Consider the following 23,499-nt stretch of genomic DNA (forward strand, 5'->3'; position numbering starts at 1 on the left):
AGCAACTGAGACCCTTCTTATTTTACCTCCTTCTCTGCCCTCGTCTGACTGACTAATCATGACTCTGCCTGTGCTGGTAAAGCCCCAGTTTTTAGGTCCCAGGAAGCAAATGGAGGAAAAATATAGTAACATTTCTAGGGAAGCGCAGAGATACCACTGGTGTAAAGGGAACACACTAAGTGTGACTCTGAAGAACTCACGGAGGCACAGCTGGGCTGTGGGAGATAAGACTCTGCTGCAGGGTTTCTAAGAATTGGGTGTGGAATGAGCCCGCCCCTTTGGCTGCCCTCCGGAAACCCGGGTGGCTCCGCAGTGCTCTGCCTGTGGCCCTGGAGGGACACCCAGCTGTAGTCCAGGGCCACCTGTCCAAGCCTGACCAGTGTGGGCTCAGAGGGGGCCTTGGGAACGGAGTGTGTGCCGGGAGCAGTATTAGTAAGATTAGCGTGGGGGAAGCCAGAAAGACAGCAGGGACTTCCGGTTCTCAAAGCAGTCTTTGGCCTCTATTCCTTCGTTGTGTGAGGTTATGTTGTGTTTTGTTTTTCTTTCGGGGCTGGGATGAAATGCAGGGTCTCATGTGTGCTGGGCAGGTTCTTTACAGCCCAGCTTCAACCCCTGGCCTTGTTGTTTTAATGCTTGCTTTTTAGGTTTCTCTCTGGTTCTGGATCCAGATATCTTCAGCCCGAGCTCCTAGGTTCGGATTCCGGCTTCACCATTCCCTGTGTGACTTGGGTTGATTACATCCCTCTTGGTGCCCCCAGTTGACTTCACTGGAAAATGAGTTATCTGGATTAAAAAGTTAAAACTTGGCTAGGGTTGGGGGTACAGCTTGGGTGGGCGCCCACCTAGCACATGTGAGGCCCTGACTTCATCCCCAGCACTGCAAACAAACTGGGCCAAAACACAACCAAAAGCAAACACTGAGATAGCACCTGGCATGTGGCATTACTTAAGCATTTTTGCTTTTGTTTAATTTCATGGAGTAAAACACTGATAAGCGAAGAAGAGGAATATTTCGAAGTTCAAAGAGAATAGGAAAAAGAACCTTCTTGGAGCCATGTATGTGGGGCATGGGTGGAAGAGTTTCTAAGAATCAGAATCTTTAAAACTTTAATATCTGGATGTGGCTTTGTACAAAATGCTTTAAAGTTTGAGAGCATGATTGATTGGAATTTCCGTTAGAGCATGACTTCATTTAGAGGCATACTTGGTCGCTCTATCTCATGTGAAGATCTGTTTAAAGGCAGGTGTTGGCATCTGGCTTTTATCTTCCTGAGAGCCAAGATGCACATCTCTGAGAGAGTAGCATTTCTCAGTAACTAAGCCTGAAATTTAAGGTAAGATGTCTGTATGCGTGTGTTTGAAGAGATGAACATGTAAAATAGTTTATTTAGAAGGAGAAGGTTGCAGAATCCACCATTTTCAGAGTGTGTAGATTTGCCCTAGGAAGGCTTTTTTTGGTACTGGGAATCGAACTCGGTACCCTGCCCTTGCGAGGCAGGTGGCACCACTGAGCTAAATCCCCAGCTCTATAGGAAGACTTTTGATCTGTCAAGTGATCCCGTGTGATGCAGATGCTGAGTTACATGTGATGTTGTAGTGGGTGGTGGATGGTGCCAGAAGTGTGGACGTTGGTGACCAGTGATCTGAATTCATGTTTATTTTCAACTTGGAAATCTTGTAATGGGTTGAGAAAAACATTATTTTAGAAAGTGTATTTTTAGCCTTTTAAGATACTTTCAGATATCCAAGGAAGTCATTGTGGGTATTAAACTATGTTGTATTAAATAGTTTGGTGCTTTAGATTGCACACTTCAGTTTTTGCCGTTGGCAGTCATGTTAATATCATGATTTCTGATCTCCACATTTTTCATTCTGACTTTCTAGTAGAAAATGTGAGAATTTGAGCAGACATTTCAAGAGTAGTTCCCGTTCTTTTTTTTTTGGTGCCGGGGATCGAACTCGGGTCCTTGTGCTTGCGTCTCATCATGTTCTTACATAGAATCCAATGTGTTTTTTTCTTGGGAGTAAAAGACAATTTTTTTAAAAGCTGTGTTCCTCAAATACAGACTGTTGGGCTTGCTTTGAGACCATAAACCTTTCCCTCTTGTCTCCAGCCCTGCTTTCCTCTCTTCAGCCTGCCTGGTGTTCAGATCTTTGTTTTCCTTGCAGTTGACTGGGCAGCTTCCTGGAGCTGACTTTCCGTTCCCTCCCACCCTGCCCTTGATGAGGCATTGTGGCACTGTTGTCCGGGAGCACACAGCATCCTGGAGAGCTCTGGCTCCTTACCACTCCCTGCCTCCGACCCTGCTGGGGCCGAGCAGGGTCTCCAGGGTGGTGGAGACAGTGCCCTGGAGGGCACTGTGTGAGCAGTTTCAGCTGGTGCCTTCCAGGTGGCCACTCAAGGGTCCTTGGCACACTTAGATGTGGACTCAGCTCCACACTGGGCTTGCTTGGTCTCAAAGGAGACCTCACAGCCTAACAGAGAAGAGCACTGGGGCCCCAGCATGGCCTGTGTTTAGCCAGGATAGAGAGAGAGGAAGACAGAGTCCTTCCTTCCAAGGGAGCAGACGTCCTGGGTCTGGCTTTACCCTCTTGGCTTCCATCCTAGGGACAGCTGCCCAGGTCCCCAAGGGACCGGTCTGTCCTTCATCCACACCTACCCTCCTGGGACCGGCCTTAGGTTGTGGGTGCTCAGTTTACCACTGAGTCTGGACTGTGGGTCACCGTGGCTCACCATGTGGCTGTTATTGTAGGGGACAGGACAGGGGGAGCACGGGGCCTGCCCCAGGATGGTTCCCTTGGGAACTGGCTTCTTCTGTCTACACGTTGAGAATAGCTTCATACACCTTTTGAGCCCGAATCCTCTGCCCTGCTACCTGTCCCGGGCTCCAGTTCTGCATTATAGGCTTCCTGGTGGCCTCCTCGACATCCAGCAGGTCCTTCCCTCGGTCACGGCCCAGGGCTTTCCTCACACTGGCCATCTCCCTCCTTGCATGCTTGGACCCTCACTCGCTGGGGCCACCCCAGCCTCTGGTCTCCACTGTGCACTCTGAGCACCCACACACATGAAGATCCCTCAGCGCCAGCTCCTGCTCCTGCCTCTCCACACCAAGGGTCCCCTCCTTATTCCAGTCCCACCTCCTGGGCTGTGGCATCCATGCTGCACGTGGAGCCCACTGGGCAGGCAATTTCGGGTTAGGTAGAGACCCCCCCCACACACACAGCAGCGCTTCTCCAAACTTCGGAAAGCTGTCCTCTTTCCTCTCTGCATCCTCGACCCCCCCCCCCCCCGCCCCGGGCCTCCATGTCTCCAGAGCCAAAGCCTCTGCCTGTAAGGGTGATGTTGCTGCCACTGAGCCCGCGCTGGCAGTCTGTGCCCAGGAGCACACACAGGTTCTCTCACCCTTCATCTGAACAGCAGCGTAGCAGGTGGACGGAGCATGTACCCAGTGTCGGGTGCTGGGACTTGGGTGGAGGTGACCTCGTGCCTGGAAGGGTGTGTGTGAGTGCTGGGCCAACACTGCACAGCTGTGGGAAGGACTCAGGTGGAGCCCTGGGATCATGCCCCTGTGGGTATGGGGCTGTGTGTGGAGCTGCCTTTCTCTGCAAGTTGTGTGCTTAGTCTCGGGGACTTGCAGCCCCAGCAGGTTTTCCTGGGGCTCAGTTGGAAAAGTGCTTTCTAGGACTGATGCAGCTGAAGCCAGGTCAGCCCTGTTGTCTCAGGCCCTGTTTCTGATGTGAGTTCAGCCCAGTTTTGTGCAAAGTGGTGATAATGGCAGTGGCAGAGAGCAGTGCTCCTGTGATGGTCCTCTGCTAAGAACTGGCACTGTTGGTGGCCCTGGGTGCTGCTTCGAGGGGAATTTGCTTGTTTCCATGTGGAGTTTTAACTTTTTATAACCGAAGTTTCAAAATGCAAAGCATCCCAAGTCTTGGCATCCGTGTCACTGGCCAGCCAGTGCTGAGTCCTCCTGGCCTCCACTGCCTGCCCCTGCTCTGGTCATGTAAAGCAGATTCCAGACATAGGTGTTATGTAATTTCCTGACACTACTTTAAATTGGAATGTGAATCTTAAAGTTTAGTTTCAAATGGGTTTTGTTTGAACTTGATTATGTGTCCTCTGACTTATTCATTTTTTCCATTTGCCTTTGTAGCATTTTGATATGTTTTTTCTTATCTCCTTTTGGGATTAAATATTACATTATTATTATTGTTATTACTATTTTTGGTACTGGAGTTTGAACTCAAAGCCTTTGCGCTACCACTCCCTCTGCCTTTTTAAATTTTTTATTTTGAGACGAGGTCTTGCTAAGTTCTTAAGTTTCCCAGGCTGGGCTTGAACTTATGATCCTCCTTCGTCAGGTTCCCAGAGTGCAGGATTCATTATTTTTTATTTTGTGGCATAACTTTAGTAGCTTCTGCTGTAGAGAGAGGTGCAGTCTCTTCCATGCCGCTTTCCAAAGAAGCAGAATCAGCCAATTACAACAGTTTGGGGATTGGCTACCCCCCATCCCCCAGCCTGGTTTTCCTCCTCCTTCTTCTGTCCCCACAATGCCACAGGACCCCTGCCCGATCCCAGCTGGCTTTCCAGGCTGCCCCGAGTCTCATGGATCCTTCTGATGTGAATTTTTGTTCTCTGTGTACAGGAACCATGCTTAGGGTGCTCTCGTCAGTGAATGAGAGGGCTGGACTGGCTGGTTGTCAGGGTTCCCTTTTGCTTCCCCAAACCCAGTGTAAGGCCATCAGTCACCGAGGGGTCTTGGGAAGCACCTGAGGAACCACACCCCGGGGCTCTGGTTTGGGGCACTTGCATGTGGCAGGGCGCAGGGACAGCAGGTGTGGGCAGCCCAGTTCTGCCCTGCTGGTTCCAGGACACTGTGTTTTGTCCTGGGTGGGGACACTCAGCTTCTGCCCCAGCCTTGGCAGCCATGTACCCTGCATTTTCTAGAGCGTGCCCAGCTTCCTGCCTTCACCTGTCATTTCCACAGCTCCTGCATAGGTCTTGAAATTTCAGTGTCTTCTGGAAGCAGGCAGAGAAGGCTTGGGCAGGGTGAGATGGTGTCCCCAAGCCTGCCACGGCTCGGGGTGGTTGTCTTCCAGCCTGCCCCCTGGCCCCCAGGTGTGGGCTTAGCTGCTGCTTCCTGTGCAGAGCCACCTCCATGCTGGGCTGGGCTGTCCTTGGGCTCACCTGGGACTTCAGTGACAATTTGAACGTGACAAGAAGGAAGAACTTGTGAGTTTCTTCAGGGTCTGGCTGGTGACGGTTGACATGGCTGCCAGCTGCCCTCCTCCCCGGGCCGGCCTGGCTGGTTCCTCCTCTACTCACCCAGCTGCCCCGGCAGGGCTGGCTCTGCCCTGACCTGCAGGTGACTCTGAGGAAGACCACGGCCCTCGAGGCTCTGTTTTGACTCAACTGCAACATATCTTTCCTTTTGGGATGCGCTCTGCTTCCCCTGCCCACCTGTCTTGACCAACAGAAACCCTGGTGTATCATGTGAGGATGGGTCATGGGGCTATGAAGGACAGGAGGGGCAAAGATCAGCAACCAAGAAAGTAGTCACCTTTCCTAGGGCTGGCGATCAGGACCAGGATGTGGGCTTTCCCCTGGCAGGAAGCTGAGTCAGGGCAGTGCCCCTGGAGCCTTTCCTCCTGTAGCCACAGCAGAGATGGTGGGGTACCAGGTTGTCATCCTCCTGCTTTTCTGTGTTGCTCAGGCCTGTGACAAAAATCCTGCCTGCAGGGCCTGGAAAGTGGCTCCCCACTCTCAGCCCCTGGGCAGATGTCAGCCAGCCCTGCCTGGCACCGCCTGGCATGGCAGTATGGTCGAGGTAGCTCTGGGGGGGTGAGTGGAAGTGGGCCATGAAGAATATGCTGAGGCCAAGCCTCCCAGAGCTGCAGACACAGAGCTGAGTGTGACAGGGGAATGTGACAGGGGCACGGGAGCAGCAAGAGGGACCATGTCAGCAGGGAGGGACCCCACTTTACTCTCCCGCCAGGCACTGGGCAGAAGCACTGGGAGCCTCCCCCGCATCCCAGGGGTGCATGCTGTGGGTGGACGATGGGCTCCTCACTCTGTGTGGAGCAGGGAAACTCAGGACCTTGGCCTGCAGAGGTCCGTGTGAAGAGCAGGTTGCCCTGCAGTGCCCTGCAGATCCCAGTGATAGCAGAGCGGGCTCCTTAGGCAACTGCCTCTGCTTGTCCCCATGCTCTAAATGTTGAGTCTCTCCGGTGTCCTGCTTGTCGTCTTCGCCTATTCTCTCTTGTCTTCTCCAGCTGTGCCGCAAGGACCAAGAGTGCAGATTGGTCTTGGAAGCAGGAGTCCCGTCAAGGGGGTGCTGCAGGCCCTGGGCTGGGTCCAGGCTTGGGGATGTTGGGGACCCTCACCTCTCAATGCCCAGTCCTGCTTTGTGAGCTCTCCCCACAAGCAGCAGCCTCTGCACCACTGTGTGCTGTTGCTGGCCTTGGGGAGGGGTCTGTGTTGTGCTCGACCCGGAGCTGGAGCTGGCAGCCCAGTCCAAGAGAGCCATTGGTCTGGTCGGGACTTCTGGCCAAGCAGCTGCCCAGGTGACAGAATGTGGCCACTGTGTTAGTCCCTGAGCTGACCCCTGGGTCCTGCTTGGTCCTCCTCAGACCAGGAAGTTGCCCTCGGGCTGAACTCTATATGCTCGAGACCACAGTTTAAAAAGGCTTTCCGAGTGTACTGTAAGAATGAATTCTTTCAAACTCGAAAATTCAGTTTCCTTAAAGTATTTTCAATGAGAAGGCACTGAGAATAATTTTTATTAAGAACTAATAGTAAGCTGGGCGTGGTAGTGCATGCCTGTGATCCCAGCACTCAGGGAGGCTGAGGCAGGAGGATGGCAAGTTTGCGGCCAGTCTGGTCAACTTAGTGACTTGGTGAGACCTTGTACCGAATATAACATAAAGGGCTGGGGATGAAGCTCAGTGCAAAGACCCTGGGTTCAATCTCTACTACCAAAATAGCAATAACAATAACAGCAACAACAATAATGATTAGTAATAATAAATTGTGTTTATTAGAATTATTCCTGAAGAAAACAAAAAAGACTCAAGCTCAGGGCCCTGAATCTTTTTTGTATTAATATAATTAAATGGTACCTTGGTTGGTGCTCTGTGGCTGGTCACACAGGGTAAGCTATGAAGGAAAGAGGTGTATTCAGGCTCACAGTCCTGGAGGTCTGAGGTCCAGGGGTGGCATCTGCGGTGGGTCCTTGCCAGCCGGGTCCCAGGGGGTGGGAATATCACGAAGTGGTGTGTGACACATGAGAGTGCCTCTCTCTCCTGGTCTTCTTCCTTTTTCTTGTAAAGCCACCGATGCTCTGTCCTGTAGCGCCACCCTGATAACTAATCCCCCTCCTTCCTAAAGCAAGTGTCCACCCCCAGCACCACCCAGCGGAGCCTGAGTTCTACTGAGGAGCCCTTGGGGACCCTCAGACATATCCAGGTCAGAGAGCAGGACTCGCTTTGGGGCAAGGGCATCTGATGACCACTGAGAGATTCTTGTGTAATTTCTCAGTGCCTCACACCATTTGCAAAGCTGTAGCTACTGCATTCACAGGACAAGGCTTCCCAAGGCGTGGTGCGACCCAGGCCCTGGTCGAGGGGCCCCCAATGTGAATTGCACTGAGCTTGGGGTGCAGGTGGAAGGGGGAGCTGCTCCTCTCCTTCTGGTGGGTGTGGGTGGTGGGCAACAGCAAAGAGCACAGCTCCATTCCTGATGGTGTGGGTTGTGGTGGGCTCCCTCTCAGCCAGGCACACTTGTGCACAGCATGGAAATCCCCGAGAGGGCCCTGCTTCGTGCGTTCTGCTTCCTCAAGGATGGGGTTAATCTCCAGAGCTGCAGAAGACCAGGGACTGACCTGGGGAAAACACCAGGAGGGTCCCCCCGGCTACATGGACCTACAAGATGGCTACTCCCCCATGCTGACTCTGTGAACCCACACGCTTTGCAGTGGAGTGCATCTGGACTGTGTGTTTGTGCCCCTTGTTTTTAGTTCAGATCTACTCGTCATAAACCACTAGCTTCCGTCCGGACACTTTGGCCTTCTCCTCATCTCGTGTGATTTTCACCACACACATTTGGGCTGCATTTGAAATCAAGCATGGTTTTATTTTAATATTCTGGTTGCAAGATTCATCAAGAATAATAACTATTGTCGAATATTGGAATTTTATTTTTCTATACCAGGGATCAAACTTGGGACCTTGTGCTTTCAGGGCAGGTGGTGGCTGGAATGGTTAAGTGAATCTTCACTGTCAGAACCTTGACTTTTCATAGTGGCTAGCTGATGGGGCCTACTAGGATTCTTTAGATGCCCATCATGTGTGTTTTATTTCCATAATATGGTTCTCATATGTGTAAATTTATCCAAAGGGAGCACGTTTTCATTTGGTGGCTGGGTTTCAATTTTAATGTTCATCCTTAAATCCCTTTTCTCTTTTAAACTCTATATCATATCTAGCCTTTTTTTTTTTTTAAGAAGTGCTGGAGATTGAACCCAGGGCCCTCCCACTGAACTACATCCTTATCCCTTTTTCTACCTCTTATTTTGAGACAGGGTCTTACTAAATTTCCCAGGTTGGGCTTGGACTAGTGATCCTCCTGTCTCCGCCTCCCAGTGCTGCAATTACAGGTGTGTCCCACCACACCTCACTGTCTTGTGGGTGTTGAATAAGGGTTACCCACATTTTTGTTACCTATACTTGCACAACGCCGAGAACTGATGGGGATTGCACCCCAAAGTGCTGGCCTGAGAGGTGATGAGGTTGATAGTGTGGTGCCCTCATGTGGGTCAATGGCCTTACAAAGGGGCCCCAGGAGAGGCCGTTGCTCCCACCCCATAGGGACTTGGTGAGAAGGGGCTGTCCATGTTGCAGGAAGGGGTCTGTCTTTTCTTGTTCTGGGACGCAGTATCAGTCACTCACAACCGTTGAGGAGAGGTTTATTTTGATTCACAGTTTGCAGAGGTTTCAGCCAATAGTTGGTATAGCAGAACCAGGTGCTGCAGAAGGAAGCTATAGATTCTTCCCAGCCTGTTTGCCTCCTGCAGGAAGGAATGCTGGGAAGCAGGATGAACTTGCTCAGGGTTTGAAGCCTCCACTGTGGTTTTTCCTTAGAACAACCTGTGACTATTTAACAATGGAAAGGCACAGGCAGTGAGGCTTTTCTGTATGCTGTGTGGCCTAGCAGGAACCTCGTATCCCCACCTCCTGGGGAGCCTCTTGGGGTGTTGCTACAGAGGCTTCCTTTCCACCTGTGTGTTTGAAGGATAGGGAAGGTGGGTGGCATCAGTCAGCCCTGTACTACTGACTGGGCTGGGGTGCTTGGGCCACTGCCGGGATTTCCAGCAGGGCCTGTGCTAGTTTGCTTTCTGGCACTGTAACGAAGCAACTGAGGCTCAGTCCCTTGAGATCCTGCGGCTGTGGTGTGGGGCTGTGAGGAGGCCCTGGCGAGGACACAGGTTGGTGGTGCAACAGTAAGTGGGAGGGGCCAGGCTCGCTTTTTTATAACAACTCACTCTTGCGCAATAATCTGGGCATGGTGAAAATTGCTCCATCCCTTCGGAGGGAAGCACCCTCTGTGCCCACTCCCTTCCCCAGGCCACACCCCACCATATGGCCCTGTTGAGAGTGGAGCTTCCGGCACGGACTCCTGGGGATCCACTCAGACCCTAGCCAGGCTGAGGCCAGGTCCTTGGAAGAGTTTTGTGAGCAGAAGCCTGGTCTGGGCTTTCTTTGCAGGCTCAGCATCCTGCAGCATAGCCCCTGCCTTGAGCCCAGTGTTTTCATTCTCCTGCCTCCAGGGTGAGGGTGAGGATGGAGAGGGAGGGACCACACCAACCACACTCTCCTACTCTGGTGGGGCTGGGGCTGTGCAAGGCAGAATACAGCACGAGGGTCAGGACCTGTGGGATGTATTGGTTTTGCTTTAATCCTTACCATCTCTGGGTGGTGCTTGGGCTGTGGAAGATACTCTGTACATCATGTGCTTTCTGTCTGTTATGGGTACAAAGCTATGTGTATTCATCATTGTTACTGACGGTAATGATGTTACTCTTATTTTGACTATGTTGTGGTTTTTTTTTAACTGAAATTTTGGAAGGGTTTCAGACTCAGAAAAGTTGCATGGATAGCAATTCTACTTGCTTACTCCCCACTTCCACTGTCATCAGCATCTGCTATAACTTAAATCTTGAGCATTCCCTGAGACCCATGTATTCCCTGTGTGGACCCAGCTTGGCTCTGTTGGGAGGTGGTGGGCCCTTTAAGAGGCAGGGCCTGGTGGGAGGATGTTAGGTCATGGAGGTCACAAACTTGAAGGGGTGGAGGGACCTCAGGCCCTTCCTCTTCTTGTCACTTTCACTTCCTGGCCATGCTGTGCTCAGTGTCCAAAGAGCTCCGCCAACTGAGGGCTCCAGACTGAGCAGAGGTGGCCTTGTCTGAGTTGGTTGTCTCAGGTGTTTGTCACAGCAATGGGACATCATGTCTCAGGTAACCATGCTGTACCTGTCCTGATTAGGAAACCAGAGATGTTTATGTTTTTATGCACACTCGTCAGAGATGATCTTCTATTGATTTCTCTCTTCTAAAGCTTTCAATTTTATGTAAGTGACTGAGTCGGTTTTCTTATTTCTCCAGAGGACTTTGTTTTGTGGTCACTGAGCCTGTTGATAATTGCAGTCTTTCTTTCCCAGAGATGTAAAAAGCGCTCATCTGAGCGCAGGTGTTTGGATTTTGCGTTTACTCTCCCGGTAGAGACTTTGCCACCCTCCATGTGAGGCCTTGTCATTTTAAAAGCCCCCAAATTGTCAAAGTTTACAGGAAATTGATCCATTGTCCATCCCCAGTTTGGCTTCTGGATGCCTCACAGACCCTGGAAAGCTGCTGGGGGGTGCGGTGACAGCATCGCGGGTCAGAGTCTCCAAGGTTGGTTGCGGTCCTGCTTGGGAAGAGTCCTTGCAGTCCCAGAAGCCAACTGTATTTGTTTCCTAGGGCTGATGAAGCAAAGTGCCACAGCTGATTGGCTGGAGCCACAGACGTGCAGGAGGTTGAGAGGTCCTCCTGGCCTCCCCCAGCCTCTCCTGGCTGCTGTCATCATCCAGGCTTTGGGCTTGCAGCCCCATCACTCAGCTCTACCTTCATCGCCCCCTGGGTGGCTGTGTCCTCATGTGGCATCATCACCTCCTCTCCGTATAGGACTCCGGTCGCGTTGGAGAAGGACCCCTCTACTCCAGTGTGACCTCATCTTCGTAGTTATGTGGCCAGGATCCTGTTTCAAATTAAGGTCCCATTCTGGGGTGTTAGGACTTCGGCCTAGCTTTGTGGGAGGACGCAGTGCAGCCCGTCGCAGTCTGCCCTTGCTCCCCCACCAATTTCATGTCCTTCCCACATGCAAAATACACTTCCCCCACACCAGTGTTCTCCCCACATCTTAGCCCAGTCCAGCAGCAACTCGAAGTATAAAATCTTAACTCAGTCTCCTGTAACTCAGAAACAGGTGGGACTTGGAGTGTGGTCCATCCCTGGGCAGAGTTCCTCTCCATCTGTGAATAGTTTGGGGTGCTGGAAGTCTGAAGTCAGGACATCTTCAGGGCTGTACACACTCTAAGAGCAGGAGGGAGAGTCTTTTCCTTGTTTCTGGTGGTTTGCAGATGATCTTTGGGCTTCTCAGGGTCATCGTGCGTCTGTATTCATGTGGCCACTTCTTACAAAGTTACCAGCTATGTGGGAGCAAGGGACCAGCCATTGTCATCTGGCATTGATGGGCAGTGTTGGGAGGTGAAAAAGAAATGTAAATGTCTTTCTCAGAGGCCATCTTGGCCTGGCCTTGGCTCACCTATGAGGCCAGGTGCGAGTCTGTGGAAGGGGCTAGTTCACGTGCTCTGGGGCCGATAAACTTGGAAGAGGCCAGCGCTGTGCCAGCCGCTCCAGGTGGGCTGTGGGGTCTTGGTGAGGAAGATTAGTTGGTGTCAGAGTAGGTGTCGATTCCTTTACGTAGTGCCTTGTGTCAGCCTGGTCACTGCCACAGCTTTATGTAGACCTTGGTTACTGGCCATGTACTCAGAGGATCACCTATATTTGCATTTGGTCTTTAGAAAGTAACAGAAACAGATGTTCTTGTCCGTGCGTGAAAGAGCTGAAGACGTGTTCGTTACTTACAGTTTCTGAAGAGAGCAATTATGTGCGAGCTAGTGCTTTGGTAATTGATGGGTTGGGAAGAGTCAGACTGCCCTCTTAGAGAAAACATCTCTCAGACACAAGTGACGTCACAAGCTCCTGCCTATGAGGCTAATTGAGTGTGCCTCGGGCACATGTAGGGGCTCTCAGGGCCTTGGCATCAGTTCACTGGCGGCTTAGTATTCATTTTCAATTAGCGAGGGCTGTGTTTCCATTGCAGCAGTCGCCCAGATTGGGGCACAAGCTCCCAGCTAGGACATGGGGCCCCATGATTGTCATCTGCATGGTGCTTTGGCTTGGCTTGGCCTCCTCCTCCGCCTCCACCTGTTACTTCCTGCCTCTGTCCTTCCCCGTCCCTGTACTCTCTCCCTCCTGGCCTTTCTGGTCTACAGCTGACTTGTAGGTAGCTGTCAGTGGGCTGTGCCCTCTCTTCCTGCCACGATGCATGACCCGTCCACTCTACTGGACACGAAGGCATCCCTTGGGTGTCTATCCTTTCTCTTTGGCTGCTCCTGTTGCCCCTACCCTGAGTACCAGGCAGTCAGCCTGGCCAGGGTTTGACCCCAGCACTTGTCCTTTTCCATCAGGGCGACATTGTGGAAATGTCAGGTGCACATCCAAGTCTGCGAGGCCCTGGGAGGGTCTCCTCTCTCTGCTGGTGCAGCCATGATGACCACACTTACTGGGCTCAGGCAGGGTCCCCTTGATGCTCAGGACAGCTCCTGTGGAAGCTGGCCACTAGGCCAGTGATCTGTGACAGCTGGGGACACTGGCTGAGAATGGGTGTCCTCAGTTTGCCAGAGATGCCTGCTTCTCAAAAATGTGGGGTGCAGCTCCTAGATTTCTGAAGGAACAGGGGAGCCAGCAGAGGGTGTCTGCATGTGGGACCTGGTGTGGGCCTCCCTGTCACTGCTGCCACCATCTGCAGGGGCCAGGATTCAGAGGAGGTGTCTGGCTGGACGAGATGTGCAGAACCTCCTGGCTTCAGTGGGTGTCGTGGGCCAAGTGCCCTCCCATGAGAAGAGGGAGAAGGTGAGAGTTTTTGAAAGTCACTCTGGGACATGGGCTCCTGAGCCTGCTGGTGCCTCAGGTCAGCTTCCCCTGGATCTGGGGATAGAAGATGTTCAGCAAAACTTACATCTGCACTGAGCATGGGTGGTTTTCTTCTTAGTAGATGACAGAAGGGGATACCTATGTACACAGCAGTCACACTGTGCCAGGTGTGAGTCCTCTGGTGGGAGGACACCCATGGCTCTATGCAAATGCCACACCCTCATGCAGGGGACTGGGCCTCTGAAGTTCGGAACCTGTTCTCCAGGGTACCAGAGGATGACTGTGCAATCTCGGGGACTGGCTGTGCACACCGGTGGCTGCCATGAGTCCCTTCCCCATGTCTGTCCTGCTGAGGATGCCAGGCTGGGTGTTCTGTGATGCAGCCCCTGTCCAGTGGGGAAACAGTCACAGTGGGTTGGGCAGGGACTAATCAGCATGCTTTCTCAGGAGTGAGGCTTGCGGTCAGTGGGCATTTGGGGAGGATGCAGGGTGGGGAGATGAGAGAACGGCACGGGCGAGGGTGCCAGGCCCAGACTGTTCTCCTGCTGTCCTTGCACCCCGTCTCATGGCACAGCTGCCTCTGTGCTTGTCTTGGGGCTCAGCGATGAGGTAGACTCCAGGAAAGGAGGGGAAGGGTGACCCCAGAGATGTCTAGGAGGGGAGTGGGGATGCTTGGTGATGGGTGGGCAGGGGGCCAGACAGGAGGCAGCCAGGGAGGAAGTGGAGTTCTCCTGGGCTCTCCTGTAGGGACAGGATGGATCTGGGGAATACACCCACAGGGAAAGGCGGAGCTGGGGCCTGGAGCTCACGGGCAGGACAGTGCATATTTAGGGAAAGTCCTGCTTGGCCCAGGAGGCTCAGGCACATCCCTACCCATGCCATCCATGCTCACCTTTGGGGTGAGCTCTGCACCCTTATGCTGGCTGCTGTGTCACTGTGCCCCCATGGGCAGAGTGATGGGGAGGCTGTCTTAGTGGGCATGGTGGAGCCTTCTCTCTAGCTCATTCCCTGGAGGACTGGAAAACACTTTAGTGCCAAGGGACAGGTGACATGCCACAGAAGTATGTCCAGATGACATTTGTTTCTCCAGGAGAGGATTGAAGACCAAGCCCTCCCAGTTGTCAGGAGGGAAGTAGCATGTGGCCTGTTCTCGAACTATCCCACGATGTCCCTTGCTCGAAGCAAGTGGAGGCTCGCTCTTTTCCTGCCATTGTGTCTTGTATTAGGAATCTGCAGGACAGAGTGAAACACCATCTCCTGCAGAAGATAGAGCACCACTCTTTTCGGTTCACTCACATCTGTGCTTGGTGTTTGCCCATGATGCAGTTTGTGTTTCATCAAGAATGCATGAGCCGTGTTATTTTCGATGGAACTTGGCCATCCCTGGTCCACCCCAGTGGCATCCTGAGGGGCTGGGTACCCTCTGTTGAGTGGCCTGGGCATAGGAGGAGCCTGCTGACCAGGGACTGACCCCGCACACGGCCGGCTGTTTAACGTAGGCTCCAGTAGTGCTGGTGCTGGTTTTGTTGAAGCCAAGGGGCATGTTAAATTCTGGAAACATCTGTGCTTCTGGTGCAACTGAGAACTGTGCTTAGGGTGCACAGCGGAGTCCCCGATCACCCCAGCCTCCTTGTCCCTCTAGGGGAGGGCTTCGGGGTATCCGACCTAAAGAGGTGTTCAGGTCTGTGGTGTAGCTGAGACTAGAGGCCTCTTGATCGCTGTTGTTGCACCATGACTGCTGTCCCTGAGAGGGAGCCTGTCTGCAGGCCAGGCAGTTTCGGTGCTCTCCCGGGACTCTGCTCTGGTGGGTTGTGAACGAGGACAACATGTTCCGTCCAGCGCTGCTCCCCATGCGACACCAGGTCACTGTGTTTCTGATGTTTCCCACTTCAGCATTTCTTTTTACGTTTTCATTTTTATGATTCCGCACCCTTGGGACAGAGTGTTCGCATTTCTTGTGAGGAGTTGGTATGCATACAGAACACATCTTCATTCTTTTTAATGTCCCCTTCCCCTCTCTCCCTCCCCACTCCGTATCTTGGTCCCCTTCCCATTTGCAAAAGATCCATTTCCCTGTTTCCTGGTATCTGTCTTTTATTTCACTCTTCGATTTATTTACACTTTTGAGTTTCTCCTGTAAGAGACAAATCGTGTCTTCTGATTTATTTCATTTACAATTATGCTCTTGAGATGCAAGTGTACAGAAGCCGTGTGTCCCACACCTGACCCCAGGGCCCGTGGGCACAGGTAGGTGCAGCCAGGTGGCCTCACACCCAGTGTCTTCCGAAGCAGGCAGTTGTTCTTTGTAGTGTCACCTGGAGCCCGAGGTGGCTGTGGTATTTGTGTGCTTGTGCAGAGAGGACCGGAGGACAGAGGCCCTTGCCCTGCCTGCCTGGAAGGATGGTCGGAAGATGTCTTCCCCCAGACAGCTGAGGATGTGGGAGGGAATAGCTGTGCTGTTGTCCCGAGGGGTCGCCTGGGAGTGTCACTGCTGTCACTCAGGTGAAGCTGAGAGGAGTCCAGAGTGACCCACCTGAAGGGCACCTGGAAAACCACAGTCTCCAAGGCTTGCCAGCCCACACCGGTGTCCCCAGACTGGCTATGCTGCCTGGCACGGCTTGGCAGCTCTGTGACCTCCGAGCCACCAGATGTCTGGTCTGCTCCCTCGGTCCCTGACCCTGCATTTGTCCACACATGTTTGCCTTTCTGCTTTGTAAGCTGAGGACCAGGGCTTCTGTTGTACACAGTGTCGCTCTGAGTGTTTGTGGGAACCTGGCACATTAGCCGAGATTCCCAGTAAATATTGCCTGTTTCTCTGTTCTTATCTGGTGTTCAGATGAAATAAATAGTACAGCTGGCAGGGCGCTGTATTTTTGTTCCAGATGATGCTCGGGGGAGACACAAATAACCGGGCCACAGCTTTCTTTGCCTGTGTGTGTGAATGTGTGAGTGAGTGAGTGTGTGTGTGAGTGTGTGAGTGTGAGTGTGAGTGAGTGTATGTGTGTGAGTGTGTGTGCACGCGTGCTTTGCAGCTCCATGTAGGTGTGTGTGCCTGCTTTTGGCCTGCCTGGCAATTTTGCCATTTGCCTTCTGCCTCGTTTGCCGTGTCTTGCGTCCCTGTCCTGGGCACTGTGGTCTGGAGACTGGGCCTGGAGACAGAGTGGTCAATTGCAAACAGCCCTGGCCCCCAGCAGAGGAAAGGAAACGTGCACGGTGGCCCTGGTGACAGACCCCACCCAAGTCTGTGTGAGGACAGTAGTTGTCCCCGAGTCCTGGATGTTTCGCGGCAGCAGCAGGCGGGGTGGTGGGAAGGCTGGCTGGGCAGTGGGGTCTCTGGGGTGGTGTCAGTCTAGCCTGGAAGTTGAACCAGACTCCTCTGGGGTCTGTGCTGTCCCCACTTTGCCTCCTGCACATGGTGCCAGGCCAGCCCTTCGGCCCAGTTTGTCTGCACCTCCCGGCCACGGAGGGAAGAGGATCGGGTTGGGAGGGAAACAGAGTCCTTTAGGAAGGGCCCTAAGGTGCTGCCCAGGGAGGCTGGTCCGTGCCCAGCTGACCACAGTGCTGTCCCCTCTGCACACACACCCCCCTCCTGCCTCCTGCCCCTCCAGCCCTGTCCTTAGAAAGCTGAGGGCCTGATTCAGAGCCCTCATTCTGGTGGTGGTGGTGCCAGCTCAGTGCCCGTGGGGCTGTTTTCACTCCTGGCATGGTGCCTTCTGGACTATCCTGGCTGGGGACCGGCCCCTCCCTGCTGTCTCCTCCTCAACCCTGCTCCTAGTCCCTCGAGGCAGTGGTCTTGGGCAGCCACCAGCTGCTGCTGTTCTTGCCTCTCCCCTCGAGGTTGGCCCTCAGGCTGGCCCTGTGGTCTCTCTCTTTCTGGCCATCCCTCCTCACTCACATGAAGGAGCTTCAGGTCTGGACAGCAGAAGGGGGATCTGGGTAGGATCGAAGAAATAAAGCTAGGTAGAAGGGAAACCGGGAAAATCAGAATGTTAAAATTGGACTTTTAAGAAAAGCTGTACCTTTAGGACATAAAGTTACTCAAGCCTCTTTCCCTTCCAAGAAACTCACTAAAAAAAAAAGAAAAGAAAATCCTAAGTGTCTTACAGACACAATGAGCCTGTAAACTCAGCTCTGGGCATGTGCTTCCCCTGTAAATTACACTTCCTCCCTCCACCTCTGTCCCCAAGGAAGCAGCAATGAGAGTGGGCAGCAGATCTCAGCTGCAAACACGGATAACAGTTTGCATTCTGACAGCCACCTTGAAGACCCCCAAGCCCCATAAATACATCCGGCTCCAATCGCAGTGCCGTCTGTCTTGAAGGCCTGAACTCTATTTCTGAGTGTACTTTTAAATTTCTCCCTAATGAGTCCCTTTATGCTTCTACTGACATGTCCTGAAAACTCTTTTTCCACGACAGGAGTCAGCGAACCTGCAATTTGACCTCACTGGTCAGGTGGGCCTGGGAACCTCCTTTGCTGTCCAGTGACAGACCAGGCTCAGCTCTGACCCCTCTGCCAGCAAGAAGAGGACTGTGGCTGAGCATGTATGTCCACGTGGCAAAGCCCAGGGTGGCTGTGTTTGGAGCTGGGGTCCCAGAGGAAGAAGCTGGGGTTCGTTGATGGTTGGGCCCTCACAGTGGAGTTGGGCATGGGGAGAGCTCCCCAGACTCTGCGGCACCCAGTCTTGGTTTGAAGCCTCTTGACTGAGATGTCTGTTGTGTGAGCTACCTGGTGGTGGCACGAGTGAGCTGACCAGGGTGTAGGGCCTCACTGCACCCTGGCTGTGGAGGGGACTCTACCTGGCAAGTGTTGGCACTGGTGACCTGCTCTCATCCCCGCTAGGCCAGGCTCCTCAGGGCAGGGCACACGATCTACTCTTCCCTTGGTGACACTGACGCATGCCATCTTGTAAACAGAACTCATCCTGTGAGAACCACACAGGTCCTGGGCCTCTTAGAAGGACCAACTGGGCCTGCAACAAAGTCCTGCTGGTCATTCCTCTCAGTCCCTTCCCCAGCTCTGCCTGCCCCCTGCCTGTGACAAGGATGTGCATCTCTTCGCAGGTCAGACCTGCTGTGTCGGGCTGTGAGAAGGATGGCAGCCACGTTGAGAGAGCCTCCATTTTGACTTTCTTTTTACCTTGGTTTATGTAAATTCCTGGCAATGGTGAAGAGTGGGAGGTTGGGAGGAAAGAAGCCAATTTTAAATAAAGTTGGTCTGTTTGAGCACTTGTGTGAGAGTTGGAGATGAGAGTTAGGAAACCTAGTACCCTTGTTGTCATTGGTTTAAAGGGATCTATTTATCCTGGAGCCTCCCACACCCATACCACACCCTGAGGTGGCGTCACCATTGTGTTGAGGTAAAAGGGCAGGAGTTGTTTTCTTTGTTTTAGTCACCCTGTTCAGATCTGGGCTCCAGTCTTGTCCCTGTGTGCGGGTTTCTTTTTCCTCTGGTCTGTGTACAGATCCTCTTAGGTTTGTGATGGGGGATCATGTCCTGGGGAACTCCTCAAAGACATGGAGAGAGAAGCTGTGACTGGAGATGCTCCTAACTGACTACAGCACCCGGGCCTGAGACTGTCTCCTGCCACTCACAGTGGCGTAGCTGCCAAGATCAGCGGACACAGACTGTTCTGCTATCAAGTGCTGAGGATCCCCTGAGATCTATGACACCACTGCCTTGTGCTGGGGGTGAGATGCTTGTGCTGGGGGCCTGAGCCACTGCAGTATCATCAGAGGGAGTCCTTGCTGCCCTGCTGGCTCTGGGAAAGACCCGACGACAGTTCTGCTCTACACAGTTGCTTTCATGCCTTCCCAAATTAAAAAAAAAAAAGAAAGAAAAGAAAACGTTGAGTTGGTCCATTGTTAAGTTGGGCACCATCTATACTTGTGATCATTTATTTTATTTTTATTGTACATGTTTGCCAAACATAATGACCACACTCATCGTAGGGAGCTGGACATATATGTTACACCCCTTAATTCTTTTTACATCCCTCCTCCACTTCCTTCCCATTCTCCATCTCTTCGTCCCCTTCCCATGTGTAAAGATCTGGCTTCCTATTTTCTCCTATGTAGTTTTTATTTTTCTCTTTATTTATATGCTGGGTTCCTCATATAAGAGGAACCATGTGATATTTAAGCTTGTATGTCTGATTTATTTCACAACATTAGTCTCAGGATGAATCCATTCCTACAGATGACTCCAGATTATCCTTCTTTATGGCAGAGTAGTGCTTCGTTGTGTGTAGACGCCACATTTTCTTTGTCCACACATCTCTTGGTGGACATGTAGGCTGTCTCCCAAGTTTAGCTACTGTGAGTTGTGCTGCCATGAACGTGAGTGTGCATGGATCGCTGTAATGTATTTGTGATCATTAATAGGACAGATATTCTGAAGCGACAGTCACTGCGTCCAGCTCCTGTTGACTCTAATCGAGGTGGTGAAGGTTCTGAGTGGTCCTTTGTCCCACAGCTGCACTCTGCCGAGGTCACTGTGACTGTCCTGTCAGCTGATCTGTCCCCCATCAGACTCACTGTGGTCTTCGGGGCATTTCCTCCTCAGGCCTCCTGTTTTTTTTCTCATTTTTTTCAATGTTCCTTTTCCATGGACTTTTTCTCTAGTTTCCCTCCACTCCTTTTCCTCATTTTTCAGCAGCTTAAATCTACCACAGGGCACAATGGTTCTGTACTCTGCTTCAGCTCTGTTGGGTTTACAACCCAGGGTATGGTGGGCAGGGCAAAGGCAGGTCTGTGGGTCTCTGGCTTGCTGCTTTGAGTTGTTAAGCATCTATTCTAGTCACATACATCTTTTGGGAACTGTAAGTCGATACAGGAAAATTGTTATTTAAAATGCATTGTGACTTATCTGTGGAATTCTCAGTCCCTTCCCTGCACCTGGCTCCCTCCTGCCTCAGCCTGCTGCTGACTCCTGGCGACCTGGGGATGGAGGCCAAGGTCGCAGGTGTGTGTGCCGCTCAAGTGTACCTGCTGACACCTTTTACAGTGAGGAAAAACCTGTTTTTCCTGATCCAAACCAGACGTTCTTTCCAACTGAAGAACTGTTTGCCCGGGAGCCTGAGTGATTCTCTGATAGATAGGGTACTGGCAGGACAGGAGCACGTGCAGGAGTCACCTGCAAAGCTGTAGAGCATTTAAGTCCCTCGCATGTCCCCCATGGCTGCCTGGGATCTGCCCTGTGGTCTGAGATTCTCACACCCAGTTTGCTACAGATCACCAGGGGTGTGTCTGCTTCAGTCCTCATAGATCCAGTGGTTTGCATTTCTAAAACAGCCCTGGTGACAGTGGGGCCCCTGTGGAGTGGAAAGAACTGTTAACAAGCCCATAAGTGGCGTGGACATGGACACATCAGCACGAACCTGTGAGACGCAGTGTCAGTGTCTTGGGCACTTGGTGATGAGCTTAGCCTGACAGGCTCTGCCCTCGCTCCCTGCCTCTGTGGATCCTTCCCTCTGGCTGACACCAAGGGGGTGCTGTGGGGAGGGCCCTGGGCTGCAAGGGCTCAGGCTAGCAGTGCCCTGGTCTTGGTTGTCCTATGCCTTGGCCCTAGGAGAGGTGGCCTGCGTGTGCCCAGTCACCTGCCCTCCCCAGAGGACCACAGCTGCAGTCCCCCTGTCCCAGGTCTCTGAGATCTGCGCTGGGCTCTCTCCATGGCCAATCTGAACACCCTGCTGCCTTTGCCTCTGGTCATGGTCCCCGACATCAGGAACACCGGGGTGGGCTGGAGGCCCTGGCCCCAGCCTCTGTGTTGGCACAACTCGGGGGTGGTGTGCATGGGTGGGGCTCGTTGTCACAGGCTCCGCCTTTCTTCAGGGCCACCAGCAGGGTGTATTGTCTGCAGCCAAGGCATGGGGAACCCTGGGCAGAATGTGTGGCCTCCGAGTGGTGAGTGGTGCAGAGGCTGGGCCTGTCCCCATGGGGCTGTCCATGCGTGCCTTGCCCTGGGGCTGGCAAGACACCGGGCAGAAGCCAGGTGGCATCTTCTGTTCCCCACAGGCAGGACCTCAAGGAGGAGGGTGCTCTTGGTTGTAGAACTTGATAAGCAGGAGTTAGCACCACTTGGGGGCTGTGAGCCCGAGCTCATCAGTCTTCAGGGCCCTGGAAGTGCCCTTGAAGGAGCGGTGGGTACAGGAGGGGCCACCCTGGCACCACAAAGCCCGGGCAGCAGCCGTGTCTGCACCAATCAGTCATCTCATCTCTTGGAGCTGAGGGTTCTTAATCCTTCCCTGCAAGATGTAATTTCCAGTAACTTCTCAGAGAATGTTGATTTCATCTAGAGAAGTCTGGGGTGTGATGTAAAGTATAACCATGAAGATAAGAAACCTGGAGAGTGTTCATCCCTTTGCCCTTCTCTAGAGGAAGACCTGGAGGGAAGGAGGGCAGCCTGCTGGGGCCTGGGGACTGCCTTGCTTGGAGCAGGCAGGGGCCAGAGGCTGGCACAGGATGCGGGGGATTCACCTCACCTCTCCCAATCGTCATGGCCAGGGTATCCAGCCGCCCTGCCTTTGCTTCCTTTTATTCTGTGGTCTGAGTGCCGTTTACTGTGTGTTTGTATAGCACTCATGTGTTACATTGTTTCTTACATACACTTCTGTAGCTCAGGGGCATTTCAGATCAACTCCCTTAGAACCAGTCTCAGGGACCTTGATAAGTGCTTGGTTCGGGGTTTACCTTTTCTGCCTTGATAATTGAGGCAGGAATGACACACATTCTGCTCAGAGCCTGTGAGTGAACAGCTGTCGATGGCAGTGTTTGGGAAGGCCACTAAGCTTTTTCATATATGCCGTATATTTAACATCTGGACACATTCTCAAGACTTCCTGGAGTGATTCGGCATGGTGGTACATGCCTGTAATCCCAGCACTCAGGGAGGCTGAGCCAGGAGAATCGAAAGTTCACACCTAGCCCGGGCAACTTGATGAGTTAGTGAGAACGTATCTGAAAATAAAAAGTAAAAAGAGGACTGAGGATGTAGCTCCCTGCAAGGGCTCTGGGTTGAATCCCTGCTACTAAAAAAAATTAAAGTAAAAAAGACTTTGGAGTGAACTGATTATTATTTTCTGGGTGTGTAGAGTTCAAACTACCCCAAATCCTTTTTCTTCTTTTCTTTACTGGTGGGGGTTATGTCTGAAGGCAGGAGGGAGAGCCTCCGAGTCCTAGCTGGCTGGTTCTGAACTGCAGGCGGATGACTTCTGAATGGATTTGCCTGTGCCCACCCAGGCTCTGCCTGCACTCCATGGCCCCCTGGGGACTGGAGACAGGTGACGCTCCGGAAGCTCTGCTTCCCGCTGTCAGGCTCCTGTGCCCAGGGCGGGCGTTGCTCTCTCGTCCTCACCTAGCTGTTGTTTGTGGCCTGGTGGTTTCTGAAAGCCTCTCTAGCTGCCAGGTTTTACTGTGACCTTGATTCTTATCATAAGATGGAATTTTGGAGTTATCAGGATAATCAGATTTAGTTTTTTAAGAGTAGAATCGTAAAGTGAATCTTATCCTTAGCAGTTGCCAGTTGCCATCCTGTTTCATCTAAGCACCATATGATTATTTTTAAGGGAATCCCACACATCAATTCTTGTCAGCTGAAAATTTTATAGTATTTCAGTAACATAATTTGTTAATATTACCAAATATGCAGTTTTCTCATTTTCTCATCTGACTTCAAAAATGTTTATTTGTGGCTAATTCAAACAAATCCTAGTAAGTTCCATATATTGCAGTTAGATGATCTATTGATCTCCCTCTTTTTTTCTTCCTTTGTTCATTTTTTTTTTTTTTTTTTTTTGAGAAACCATATCTTCTTTCCTTTGAGCTTCTCAGTCTGCAGTTGCTGGCTGGAGTCCCTGCCCTTCCTGTAAGCTGAGCATTGGACCTGGAGCAGATCTAGTTTGATTTTGTGGTGAGACTCCTCCACCTTCCAGGGTGTGTGTCGTCCATGGGAGCAGCTGGGATGGTCTTGGCCACTGTCAGTAATTCACAGGGCTCAGGAACAGCGGTCTTCTGATTCCGCCATTCTCGAACATTCGGCGCCTACCCTAACTGCTGTCTACACAGTGGTCTTCCCTGGGTGTGAAGTTTGCAGAGTGAATAGTTCTGTTCCCCGGAGTCTTTCAAGAGCCTCCAGTGGGTGCATTTGTTGTTAAGGTCTCTACTTAGGATAGCTTGACCCTAGAGATTTTTACCTTAGGATGGTGGAAAGTGGGATGTGTTCAGTAGAAACTGTGCTTTGAATCTGGGATTG

General features: G+C 52.2%; 1 protein-coding gene across 3 annotated transcripts in view; it reads left to right on the forward strand.

Moving 5' to 3' along the window:
- Nck2 (NCK adaptor protein 2) overlaps positions 1 to 23,499 on the forward strand; it is a 115,008-nt gene that overhangs the window by 19,499 nt on the left and 72,010 nt on the right. The gene's annotated exons all lie outside the window — the stretch shown is intronic.

This window comes from Heterocephalus glaber, unplaced genomic scaffold, assembly GCF_053883595.1.
Source record: "Heterocephalus glaber isolate CG9 unplaced genomic scaffold, H.glaber_assembly_v1.0 deba00000470, whole genome shotgun sequence".
Lineage (NCBI taxonomy): Eukaryota > Metazoa > Chordata > Mammalia > Rodentia > Bathyergidae > Heterocephalus > Heterocephalus glaber.